Raw genomic sequence first — 13,899 nt, forward strand, 5'->3', positions numbered from 1 at the left:
CCTGGGTGGGTTTCTCTCAGTGCTTTTCCAGACACGATTCTTGGAAAATGTTCTCCTTCCAAATTCAAAAGCCAATGACATTCAGATCCTGATGAATTGATTGAATCGGTCAGATCTTGAAATGACGAATGCTTTGATTTTCCTGTCTATAATTCCTCTCCTTGTTACCCCCTGTTAAACCAGTTTACAAAAGCCATCACTGTCTGTCCAGGATAGAAATTCAGAACAGACAATTCTAGATTTTATGGAACAATCTTTCCTTTACTGATTCCCCAAAACTGTAAAATTCCCACCCCTCCTCCATGTATAACCTCATATAAACAGAGTTGGAAGAACAGTGAATTACTAAACAGAGATAAAAATGCCTACTATTCAAGACAGAGAAAGTTCAAAAGTATAGAGAGGTGATCAGGGAGGGCAGGCATGAAACAGAGCAATGGTCAGGCTTGGTTTCAGATCCCCAGAGATATGAAACTTCTCACAGATAACAGAGCACAGCATCAAAGGTTCTAAGTTGACTGGGCAAAAAGTACTCACCTCTGTAACAATTCTCGCTTTCAAACTTTAACATTTCTAACTGGAGCCTGAGGCTAGAAAGGACTGGAGTCAAATGAACATACAAAACAAACCATTCAGCCCCTTAAACCTGCTGCACTGCACAATGAGATCACTTTTGATCTGTTTGTTTTAAACTGCACATTCCCATCTATCACTGGTAATCATTGATTACCTTGCCTGGCATGAGACTAGCCACCTTTATCTTAAAAACACTCAATCACCCTGCTTCCACTGCCTTTTGAGAGATAGTCCTTTGCAAAGTTGTACAGGCCTCAGAATAAAAAAATATTCTCCTCTGTCCTACAAAGGTGGACCCCTTATTTTTAAACAGTGTCTGCTGATGCTTGACCAACCTGCAAGAGGAAACATCCTTTCCGCATCCACATTTGTCAAGATCATTCAGTGCTTTTTACAATTCAATAAAATCACCCGTCAATCTCTAAAGTGCAGCGACCACAAGCCTAAACTGTCCAAACTATGCTCATAAGTCACTGAGTTTAGCTTTCAATCTAGTAAGCGTCTGTTGAATCACCTCCTTTACACTTACATCTTTGCCAAAATAAGGAGACCAAAACAGCGCAGGCTATTCACACAGTGGTTTCAACAATGCCCTGTATACCCAAAGTAAAAATTCCTTACGTTTTAAGTTCAATTCCACTCAAAGTAAAGGATTTCATCCCATTAGTACTCTTCATTACTTGGCATACCTGCATACTACTTCATGTGATTCATGCACGAGAGCATCTTTGTTCCTCAGGTTTCTGCAGTCATTTACACTTTAAGTAATAATTTTTTTTCCCATAATTCCATAAATCCCACAGGTTAGGAAATGGCCATGAAGAAATGCCATGTTGCTACACAATTATTGGTTTGCAATATCATCCCACTCATTAACCCAGAGCATTTGGATGTGCACAAACCAATGATAATTGCATTACCAAAGACGTGACAGAGGTTCAAAGGAGATTTGCCAGAATAATTTGAGGGATGAGATTTTAATTGCAAGGTTAGGTTGGAGAAACTGGAGTTGTTCAACTTGGAACCAAGGAGATTAAGGAGCGATTTGCTAATACAGTAGTTCTGACACGTTTAAATAAGGCAGTTAAAGAAAAACGACTCTGATTGTAAAATGAATTTGGGACTCAGGATTAAGATTTTTGGCATTAAGGAAAGCAACTGAGATGTTAGCAAGAGCTTTCTTTTTTTAAACACAGTGAGTGGAAATGGCCTCCAACTCAATGCTTACACTCAGACAGATGACATTTCAGATCCTGGTGAATCGAGTGCTTCTTTCAAAGTGTGTTGTGATGATTGGACTCCAGTTTGTCTGCAAATCCTCCACTTGCAACACCCTGGAAAAGCAGTTCACAGTAGTTTGAATCGGTGTTGAATTGAATCTTTGTTAAATTATTGGTTCCAACACGCATTCAGATTGAGATAATAAGCAGAGGTATAAAAACAGCTAAAACATTTTTAAAAAGCAAATTCAAAACTAATTAAATAAAGATGGAGGGTCGGGTGACGTGTTGTTCCTGCATGATGTGGGAGCTGGTGGACCCCATTTTTGATCCCAGTGACCACGTCTGTAGTAAATGTTGATTGCTGGAAGAATTCCGTCTCAGAGTCAATAAGCTGGAGTCTGAGCTTCAAATATTGTGACACATCAGGGAGGAGGAAGTGTTACCTGGGTGCTGTGATGCAGGAGACAGTCTCACCCCTTAGACTAATTAGCTCAAAATCAGCCTGTGGTCAGGGACAGGAGTGTGTGGCTGAGAGTAAGGCAGGCAGAGGGCACCAGGTGGTAGAGTTGCAGTAGTCTCAGCCTTTGTCCTTGTCCAACAGGTTCAGGAGTCTTGCTCCCTCTGTGGACAGGAATGGGGACTGCAGGGAGGATGAGCCAACTGACCGCAGGGATCAGGGGTTAGATCAGAGTGGTGCTGGAAAAGCATAGCAGGTCAAGCAGCATCCAAGGAGCAGGAAAAAAATCAAATCCTGAAGAGCTTTTGCCTGAATCATCGATTTTCCTGCTCCTCAGATGCTGCCTGACCTGCTGTGCTTTTCCAGCACCACTCTCATCTAAACTCTGGTTTCCAGCATCTGCAGTCCTCACTCTTGCCCCACAGGGATCAGGGAGCCATTCAAGTGGTGGGAGAGAAATGTAGTTGTAATTCAGGATAGTACGGTTAGGGGTATGGACACTGTTCTCTGTGACCGGGATCAAGAGTCCCAAAGGTTGTGTTGCCTACCTGGTGCTCGGGTTCAGGATATCTCATCTGGGCTGCAGAGGAACTTAAGAGTGGGAGGGTAAAGATTCAATGGTCATGGTCCATGTAGGTACCAACAACACAGATAAAACTAGGGCAAAGGTTCTGCTCAAGGAACATTAACAACTAGGACCTAAACTAAAAAGCAGAACCAAAAAAGGTAATAATCTCTGGTTACTATCTGAACCACAAGCGAATTGGCACAGGATCAATAAGATTAAGCAGGTAAATGCGTGACTTCAAGACTGGTGTGGGAGAAATGGGTTTGAACTCATGGGACATTGGCACCAGTACTGGGGAAGAAGGGACCTGTTCCAATAGGACAGTCTTCATCTGAATCTTGCTGGGAACAGAATCCCACCAAATCACATACCTAGGGCTGTACACAGGGCTTTAAACTAAACGGGGGTTGGGTTCAGTTGTAGGAGAAATTAGAATTAGAAAACCCAAATTAAAAGGAGGAGGTAAGAGTGCAGGTCAGCAAAGCAGCAGCTGGTTACCAGACAATAAAGGTGGGGGAACAGAACAAATGAATGTCTTTATGCACCAAGGAATTATCAAATAAAAGTAGGGAAATTTACCAGTAGAACAAATGTAAAGACCTTGTATCCAAATGCACGAAGCATTCAAATCAAAATTAATGAGTTGATGACATAAATAGAAACAAAAGGGTACGATTTGGTAGCAATACTAAGACATGGTTATAAGGAGACCAGGTCTGGGAATTGAATATCCAAGGTTACTCAGCATTTCGGAAAGATAGACTGGAAGGAAAAGGAGGTGGTGTAGCTTTGCTGGTGAAGGACGGGATCAGTGCTAGAATGGGAAATGGCATAAGCACCGGTGATCAAGATGTAGAATTTGTTTGGGTAGAAAGAAGAAATAACAAAGGGCAGAAGTACTTGGTAGGAGTAATCTATAGATCCCCAAATAGTGGTTCCACAGTGGGGTACAGTATAAACCAGGAAATATTAGAGGCTTACAAGAAAGGTACAGCAATAATCATGCACAAAGACTCAAATTGGCAAGAGTAGCCTGGAGGCAGAGTTCATTGATTGTTTTGGAGATTGTTTCTTGGAGCAGCATGTTGTGGAACCAACCAAGGAGCAGGATACTCTGGATTTGGTATCGTGTGAGGAGGAGAGATTAATTGGTGATATCATAGTTAAGGATCCTCTAGGGACTAGTGACCATAGTACGATAGAATTCAAAATTCAGTTTGGGGGGAAAGGAAGTGGAATCCCTCAGTAACATTCTGGAATTAAACAAAGGAAATTACATAGGCATGAGGACAGATTGGGCCCAAAGACTCCGCAGGAAGGCTAAAAGGTAAGACTGTGCATGCTCAGTGGCAGATTTTTAAGGAGCTACTCAATTCCTCACAATTAAAATACATCCCAATGAGGAAGAAAGATGACAAGGAGTGGGGGGGGGGGGGGGGGGGGGGGGGGGCAGGGCAGGGGGGGTGGTAAAAGAATTCATGGCCAAACAAGGTGGTCAAGGACAATATAAAGTCAAAAACTAAGGTATACCACATTGCAAAGGCCAGTAACAGGCTGGAAGATTGGGAAACTTTCAAGCATAAACAAAGGGTTTAATAAAAATAGGTTAAGGTAAATTACAAAAGAAAACTAGCACAAAACACCAAAAAAAGGATAGCAAAAGCTTCTATAGGTATATAAAAGGCAAGAGAGTCCCCAAGGTGAATGTTGGTCCCTTGGAAGATGAAACCAGAGAATTAATCGTGGGGAATATTGCAATGACAGAGATGTTAAATCAATACCTTGCCTCAGTTTTTATGGTGGAGGACAATAGTGCCATTTCTGTTGGAACGGGCAAGTCAGAGGCAACAGAAAGGGAACAATCAACGACGATAGGGAAAAGATACTCAGCAAACTGTTAGGATTGAGGGCAGACAAATCCCCTGGGTCTGATGGCCTATATCCCAAGGTATTAAAGGAAGGCACGGTGGAGATTGCGGATCCATTGGTTACAGTATTCCGAAATTTCCTGGACACGGGAAAGGTTCCAGTGGATTGGAAAAATGCTAATGTAACACTCTTATTCAAAAAGGGAAGCAAGCAAAATGTGGGAAGTTGCGGACCAGTTAATTTAACATCGGTTGTTGGGAAAGTGTTAGAATCAGTTATCAAGTAAGTAATATCAGGACATTTGGAAAGTCAAAATACTTTCCATTAGAATCAGCACGGTTTATGAAGGGCAAATCATGTTTGATTAATTTGCTAGATTCCTTCAAAGCTGTAACAAGCAAAGTGAAAATAATATATCTGAATTTCTGGAAGGCATTTTTGATTAGATTACTTACTTAATTACAGTGTGGGAACAGGCCCTTCAGCCCAACAAGCCCACACTGACCCACCAAAGTGCAACCCACCCAGACCCATTCCCCTACATTTACCCCTTCACCTAACACTACGGGCAATTTAGCATGGTCAATTCACCTGACCTGCACATCTTTGGACTGTGGAAGGAAACCGGAGCACCCAGAGGAAACGCACGCAGACACAGGGAGAATGTGCAAACTCCACACAGTCAGTCGCCTGAGACGGGAATTGAACCTGGGTCTCTGGCGCTGTGAGGCAGCAGTGCTAACTGCTGTGCCACCGTGCCGCTGTATTTGATAAGGTGCCACAGAAAAGATTTATTCACAAGGTTGGATCAAATGGGATTCAGGCAAATTTATGAGCTTGGATTGATGACTGGCTGATGGACAGAAGAGAGAGTATCAGGATAAATGTTTTTTTTTCTGGATAGCAAAATGTCACTAGTGGCTTGCCACAAGGTTTGGTCCTTGGACCTCAGCTATTTACAATCTACATTCATGAATTGGATACAGGGATAGAAGACTCTAGAGCCAAATTTGCAGATGGCAGAAAATTAGGTGGGACAATAAATTCCAAAGATGTATTAAGAATCTTAGAAATAGATATAGATAGGTTCAGAGAGTAGGCCAAAATGTGAAGTTTAAAATTGAGAAGTGTGAAGTCATGTATTTTAGTCAAAAAAATGGGAAGGCAATCTATTACCTAAATGGGGAGAGACATTTAGGTGCTCTGGTGCAGAGGGATTTGGCTATCCTCGTTCATGAGTCACAGAAAACTAGCATGCAGGTATAGATAATAAAGAAAACCAATGGCATATCGGCTTTTACAGCTAAAGGAATAGAATATAAAGGAAAGGAAGTATTGTTGCAACTATACAAGGTATTAGTGAGACTGCACCGGAGGTATTGTGTGCAGTTTTGGACCCCTTATTTGAGGAAAGATGTAGGGGGCATTGAAGGCAGTTCAGGGCAGGTTCACAAGGAGTTGGGAAGTCACGTTGCGGCCGTACAGGATATTGGTTAGGCCGCTGTTGGAATATTGCATGTAATTCTGGTCTCCTTCCTATCCGAAAGATGTTGTGAAACTTGAAAGGGTTCAGAAAAGGTTTACAAGGATGTTGCCAGTGTTGGAGGATTTGAGCTATAGGGAGAGGCTGAACAGGCTGGGGCTGTTTTCCCTGGAGCGTCGGAGACTGAGGGGTGACTTTATAGGGGCTTACAAAATTATGAGGGGCATGGATAGGATAGATAGACAAAGTCTTTTCCCTGGGGTCAGGGAGTCCAGAACTAGAGGGCATAGGTTTAGGGTGAGGGGGGAAAGATATAAGAGAGACCTAAAGGGCAACTTTATCATGCAGAGGGTGGTACATGTATGGAATGAGCTGCCAGAGGAAGTGGTGGAGGCTAGTACAATTGCAACATTTAAAAGGCATTTGGATGGGTGTATGAATAGGAAGGGTTTGGAGGGATATGGGCTGGTGGGACTAGATTGGGTTGGGATATCTGGGTCGGCATGGACGGGTTGGACTGCAAGGTACGTTTCCATGCTGTACATTCTATGACTCTGTGACAAGATTAATCTCACACAGGAGGGGTTTGTCATATTGAAAAGAAATTGAACAGTTTCGACCTATACTCCCTGGAATCTAGAAAAATGAGGGAGATCAATTGAGGTATTCAAAATGACAAAAGGCATAAAATAGAGCAGATGCTTCATTTTGTGGAGCATTCTAGGACAAGAGGTCATTATGTTAGGATAAGGGATAGCAAATTTAAAGAGAGGTGAGGAAACCACTTCTCCCAAAGGGTTGTGAATCTGTGAAATTTGCTACCCCAAAGGGGCCAGGGACCCATTTCGATTCCAGCCTCAGGCAACTGTCTTGGTGGAGTTTGCACATTCTTCCCCATCTGCGTGGGTTTCCTCCCACAGTCCAAAAATGTGCAGGTTTGGCAGATTGGCCATGCTAAATTGCCCATGGTGCTTGGGGATAATTACACTGGATGCATCAGTCAAGGGAAATGCAGTGATAAGGTCGGGAAATGGGTCTGCGTGGGTTACTCTTCGGTCGGTCGATGTGGGGTTTTTGTGCCAAATGGCCTGTTTCCACACTGTAGGAATTCTATGAAGGTGCGGTGGGATGCTGGGACATTGTGCCAACCTAAGAGGGAGTTAGACTGATTTTTAATTGGTAAGACATTGAAGGATTATGGGGAAAGGGCAGGAAAATGGAGAGCAAGGAAAACATCACCCAGGATCGAAATGCACAGCAGACTCAACGGGCTGATCACCCTGGTCTTGCTCCTATATCTTACAAACATGAGTTATTAGCCAGTCCAGGAACAGAAACTCTCCTGACTCAACTTGATGCATCCGATGGATCCTGATAAGTTGCTTTTGCCCAAAACTTCAATTCTCCTGGCTCCTGGGATGCTGCCTGACCCGCTGTGCTTTTCCAGCGCCACACTTTTCGACTCTGATCTCCAGCAGCTGCAGTCCACACTTTCTTCTAGTTGGTGTCTCGCTTGCCAAGTACAACCTCAACACTGCCGTCTGACCAACGATAGATTGGCCAGGGACCACCCGTGCAAAGGAGCCAGGACAATATCCAAGGTAACAGTCTGCATTACCCACTTGAAGGTGGAAATGAAGTGCGCACGCTCAGCTCACAATGACTTGGTAGTGATTGACATGAGGTCTCGTCCAATCGGAACGAGCCGGCTGGGGCTGGAAGACTGATGACGGACCTGATCTCCCCAACATTCGGCAGGGGGTCTGAGGGGTGGAGCCTCAGGTGCCGCCGCGTGCTCCTGCCGTTAAAGATGGCGGGCCAGACTAAAGCGCGGCTGCCGAGAGGTGCATCTCAAGCGTCACCCGCTGGCTGAAACGCCGCAGCTTTTCAATTGAAGGTCGAGACCGACACCGGGTGCCGAGGAGGCCTTCCCCACCGCCCGCGGCGCGGAAACGACGCCCTCCACTTGACCGCGACTAACCCGGTCCGCAGAGGATGAGCACAAATCGCCCCGCCTAGTCATCCCGCGCACGCGTACGACCGACTTGGACCCAGCGGCAGCTTTGCGCATGCTCCGGATTGCAGTTGCGAGATTGACGGTGGCCCTGGACCAATAAGAGAGTGGGGGGATGGGCTAGAGGAGCAATTGGCTGTGGCTGTGTCCTCCGAACAATTCTGTGGGGCGGGGCTGGATGACCAACCGGGACAGCAGGCTGGTTCTCCAAACAACAGGAATGAATGGGGGGCGGTGCTGGAGGACCAAGCGGGTGGGGGGCGGAGAGGCTCGTCCTCAAACAATCGGTGAGAATGAGGGGCGGGGCTGGAGGACCAACCGGGTTCGGATGGTCCTCCATACATTAGGAATGAATGGGGCGAGGGGGCCCGCTGAGTGCGGATCAGGGTTGCAGACCAGTTGGCAAAAGCACAAAAATTGCTGCGAAGCCAAAGCAAACCTGGCAGCATCTGCGGAGAGCAAACAGGCCCCCTACTGGCTGGAGTCGAAACACTTCTCCAGCAACTTGTTTTTGATTTCAGATCTTCAGCTTACGTAGTTGTTTTTTGCTTTATGTTGGGGGGGGGCGAGAAGAGGAGGGTGAATCCTGTCATCATTCAGTATACCAGCTTATAGTCCAACAGGTTTATTTGGAAGCACTAGCTTTCGGAGTGCTGCTCCTTCATCAGATGGAGCTGAAGCAGGAGCATAAGACACAGAATTTATAGCAAAACATTTCAGTGATACGTTGAGCAAACCTGAGGCGGGAACTGACCGTGTGGAGTTTGCACGTTCTGCCCGTGTCTGCGTGGGTTTCCTCCGGGTGCTCCGGTTTCCTCCCACAGTCCAAAAATGTGCAGGTCAGGTGAATTGGCCATGCTAAATTGCCCGTAATGTTAGGTTAGGGGGTATGGGTGGGTTGCGCTTCGGGGGGTTGGTGTGGACTTGTTGGGCCGAAGGGCCTGTTTCCACACTGTAACGTAATGTAATCTAATCTAAAAAAATACAGCCCAAATTAGTGAAGCTCAATTTATTGCCCATCCCTAATTACCCAGAGGGCAGTTAAGAGTCGACTACATTCCTGGGGTCTGGGATCACATGGCGGCCAGAATGGGTAAAGATTGCCAATATCTTTTTTAAACGACGTCAGCGAACCAGAAGCCTGCGCAACGTAAATTATCCCTTTTGGGAAAAGCAGAACACAAAACCCTTCGTGGCCAATGGAAAGTAGGAATTCCGAACAGATCATTCCAGTTTGTATGGATCGTCTTTTTTCCCCCTGTCTCTCTCTCCTTCCCCAACAAAAAGAGGGGAGGGGGTATAAATCCACACCCCAAACACTCACTCTTACGACTGGCTGATGTTCAAACCCATTGCACAATTTCTGCACTCAGTTTTCTCCCACACTTGCTGTGCTCAGTTCTTGAGCTCATGTTTGCAAAATGGGGATAAGGCTTTCTCCCCTCGTCACAGGGTCTTCACATCTAATCAATATCACTCACACTGACCAACCGACCTACCTGCTCCCTGCTTGCCAGACAGCTCCATAACGTCACAATGCCCTGAGTGATGGATGGCGGGCACGACCAGTAGGACATGAGGCGGGACAATATTTCACTGCGCCTGCTCGCTCCCCCAACCAATATGTGCGAATGAGAGGCGGGGCTGCCTACTCTGTAGATTTCACCCGACCCCAAGTCTTGATAATGATGTTGGACTGGAGTGGACCAAGTTAAAAATCACACAACACCAGGTTATAGTCCAGGCAAAAGTGAGGACTGCAGAGGCTGGAAACCAGAGTTTGGGTCAGAGTGGTGCTGGAAAAGCACAGCAGATCAGGCTATTCGTGATGAAGGGCTTTTGCCCGAAATGTCGATTTTCCTGCTCTTCGGTTGCTGCCTGACCTACTGTGCTTTTCCAGCACCACTCTGATCTAAACCAGGTTATAGGCCAACAGGTTTATTGGCAAGTACAAGCTTTTGGAACGATTCTTTGTTAAATACATCAGTTAAGAACCATGCAACACCAGGTTAAAGTCCAACAGGTTTATTTGGAAGCACTAGCTTTCCGAGAGCTGCTCCTTCATCAGGGTAGTTGTGGAATACAACAGAATTTATGGCACAAGTTTACACTGTGATGCAACTGAAATGATATGTTGGCAAAGACCACAGTGGCTCAGTGGTCAGCATTACTGCCTCACCGAGCCAGGGATCTGGGTTCAATTCCTCCTTTGGGCCACTATTCATGTGGAGTTTACACATTCTCCCAGAACTGCGTGGGTTTCTTTCCACAAAGATGTGCAGATCAGGTGACTTAGCTTTGCTAAATTGCCCATAGTGTTGGGTGCATTTGTCAGGGGTAAATGTAAGGAAATGGGTCTGGGTGGGTTACTCTTTGAGGGCGGGGTTGAGCTCACCAGCCTGTTTTCACACTGCAGGGAATCTTATCTATAACCTGGCTTGTTTGTTAAGTCTTTCATTTTTTTAAAAAATGATCTTGTTGATCTCATTTCTTCCGTATGTTATCCCAGAACTTTTTGAATTTACGTTCTCAAGTGAACTTTAACAACAGATGCCATGTCAGCTCAGATAATGCATTGAAGGTGTGAGGTTAAACTGTCTGCACCTCAACGTTCAGACTGATTCTAGTTATAAAAAAGGGATTTACGGAATCTTACATAGATTCGTGCAGTTTTTGAGTAAAATAAAATGTAATTCTGCAAGGACAAATTCACCTCATATGTATGTGTGTGTGTGGGTTTGTGAGTGGGGAGAGGTGTGAGTGTTTGTGAGAGAGTGTGTATTGTGTATGTTTGTGAGTGTAAAGTGGTAGGACACTTGGATCTTTTACTATAAATACTGTGTCCTATGATCCTGCCTCACCAGTTACCTGACGAAAGAGGAGCGCTCTGAAAGCTTGTCCAAATCTTGGTGTGCAATAGCAGCAAATTACTGCAGATGCTGGAATCTGTGCCGAAAACAACAAATGCTGGAGATCACAGTGGGTCAGACAGCATCCGTTGAGAGAGAGAGAGAGCAAGCTAACATTTTGGGTATAATATGACACATCATGGGTGCTGAGTCGTTAGGTGCGGTGCTGGAAAAGCACAGCAGGTCAGGCAGCATCCAAGGCACAGCCAGTCGATGTTTCGGACATAATCTCTTCAACTTCATGGGGTCTGTCTGACCCGCTGTGATCTCCAGCATTTGCTATATTCCCCAACAACGGGACTCGTCTTGCTCCACACGAACCCTATCAAAATTAATATCAACCCTGTTCAGGGATGCAATTACACACCTCCGGATCAGCTGGAATTTGAACTCTAACCTCCTGGCTCAGAGGTAAGGACACTAACACTGCAACCCATGACCCCTATGCTCAGGAGTCCGGGTTGCTTGAAGGCGGCCGGGGGGGGGGGGCAGTCGGAAATTGGTGAGGGGGGCGCTGAAGGACCAATCGAGAGAGACTGGTCCTCCAACCAATGGGAATGAATGAGGGTCGGAGCTGGAAGATCAAACTGTTGTAGCGGCTCGTCCTCCAATCAAGTGGAAGGTGGAGGCAAATGAGGGGCGGGGCCGGAGGACTAATCTGCGGCGGTTGGTCCTCCAGGCAAGGCGAGTGAATAAAGGGGCGGGTATGCCCGGAGGTAAAAACAATGACTGCAGATGTTGAAAACCAAATACTGGATTAGTGGTGCTGGAAGAGCACAGCAGTTCAGGCAGCATCCAAGGAGCAGCGAAATCGACGTTTCGGGCAAAAGAGGACCGAGACGCAGCTGTTTGGTCCGGATAAAAATAAGGACTGCAGATGCTGGAAATTAGAGTGGTGCTAAAAAAGCACAGCAGGTCAAGCAGCATCCGAGGAGCAGGAAAATCAACGTTTCGGGCAAAAGCCCTTCATCAGGAATAGAGGCAGGGTGCTGAGATAAATGAGAGTGGGAGTGGGGTAGGGCTGGGGTGAAGGTAGCATAGAGTACAATAGGTGAATGGTGGTGGCATGGAAGTGATAGGTCAGAGAGGAAGGTGGAGTGGATAGGTGTAAAGGAAGATAGACAGGTAAGACAGGTCATGGGGACAGTGCTGAGCTGGAAGGTTGGAACTGGGGTGAGGTGGGGGAATGGGAAATGAGGAAACTGGTGAAGTCCACATTGATGCCCTGTCTTTGAAGTGTTCCAAGACGGAAAATGAGGAATTCTTCCTCTCGGCGTCGAGTGTTAGGGGTGGCAGTGGAGGAGGCCCAGGACCTGCATATCCTCGGTTGAGTGGGAGGGGGAATTGAAATGTTCGGCCACAGGGTGGTAGGGTTGATTGGTGCAGGTGTCCCAGAGATGTTCCCTAAAGCACTCTGCTAGGAGGCATTCAGTCTCCCCAATGTAGAGGAGACTGCAACAGGAGCACCGGATACAATAAATGATATTGGTGGATGTGAGGTAAAACTTTGGATGTGGAAGGCTCCTTTGGGGCCTTGGATGGAGGTGAGAGACGAGGTGTGGGCGCAGGGTTTGTGATTCCTGTGGTAGCAGGGGAAGGTGCCAGGATGGGAGGGTGGGTTGTTGGGGGATGAGGACCTGACCAGGTAGTCACGGAGGGAACAGTCTTTGCAGAAAGGGGTGGGGAGGGAAATATATCCCTGGTGGTGGGGTCTGGTTGGAGGTGGCAGAAATGTCGTCGGATGATGTGGTGTATGTGAAGGTTGGTGGGGTGGACGGTGAGAACCAGGGGGGTTCTGTCCTTGGTAGGGTTGGAGGGGTGGGGTTTGAGGGTGGAGGTGTGGGATGCGGATGAGATGTGTTTGAGGGCATCTGTAGCTATGTGGGAAGGGAAATTGCGGTCTCTAAAGAAGGAGGCCATCTGGTGTGTTCTGTGGGGGAACCGGTCCTCCTGGGAGCAGAAACAATGGAGGCAGAGGAATTGGGAATGTGGGATGGCATTTTTGCAGGAAGTAGGGTAGGAAGAGGTGTAATCCAGGTAGCTGTGGGAGTAGGTAGGTTTGTAAAAAAAATTTCAGTGTCAAGTCCATTGTCATTAATGGAGATGGCAAGGTCCGGGAAGGTAAGGGAGGTGTCAGAGATGGTCCAGGTAAATTAAAGGTTGGGGGGGCGGGGGTGCAGTGGAATGTGTTGAAGTTGATGAATCGCTCAACCTCCTCGCGGGAGCACAAGGTGGCGCCACTGAAGTCATCAATGTAGCAGAGGAAGAGGTGGGGAGTGGTGCCGGTGTAACTACGGAAGATGAATTGTTCTAAGTAGCCAACAAAGACAGGCATTGCTGGGGTCCTCCAACCAATGGGTGTGAATATGGGGGCGGGACTGGAAGACCGAGCGCGTGAATCTGGTCCTCCAACCAATGGGAATGAATGAGGGGGCGGGCCTGGAGGACGGCTGCGTCGGATGGCCCTCTAACCAATGGGAGTGAATAAAGCGGGAGGGCTGGAGGACAGAGCGGCGGCGGTTGGTCCTCCAACCAATGGGTGTGAATATGAGGGCGGGACTGGAAGACTGAGCGCGTGAATCTGGTCCTCCAACCAATGGGAATGAATGAGGGGGCGGGCCTGGAGGACAGCTGCGTCGAATGGCCCTCTAACCAATGGGAGTGAACAAAGCGGGAGGGCTGGAGGACAGAGCGGCGGCGGTTGGTCCTCCAACCAATGGGAGTGAATGAGAAGGCGGGCTCATCTCGGTGCTTCGTCTTTGACTGACACCTGGCGTCATTGCATTTGCTCCAGCGAGCC

Source organism: Chiloscyllium punctatum, chromosome 36 (genome assembly GCF_047496795.1).
Source record: "Chiloscyllium punctatum isolate Juve2018m chromosome 36, sChiPun1.3, whole genome shotgun sequence".
NCBI classification, from domain to species: domain Eukaryota; kingdom Metazoa; phylum Chordata; class Chondrichthyes; order Orectolobiformes; family Hemiscylliidae; genus Chiloscyllium; species Chiloscyllium punctatum.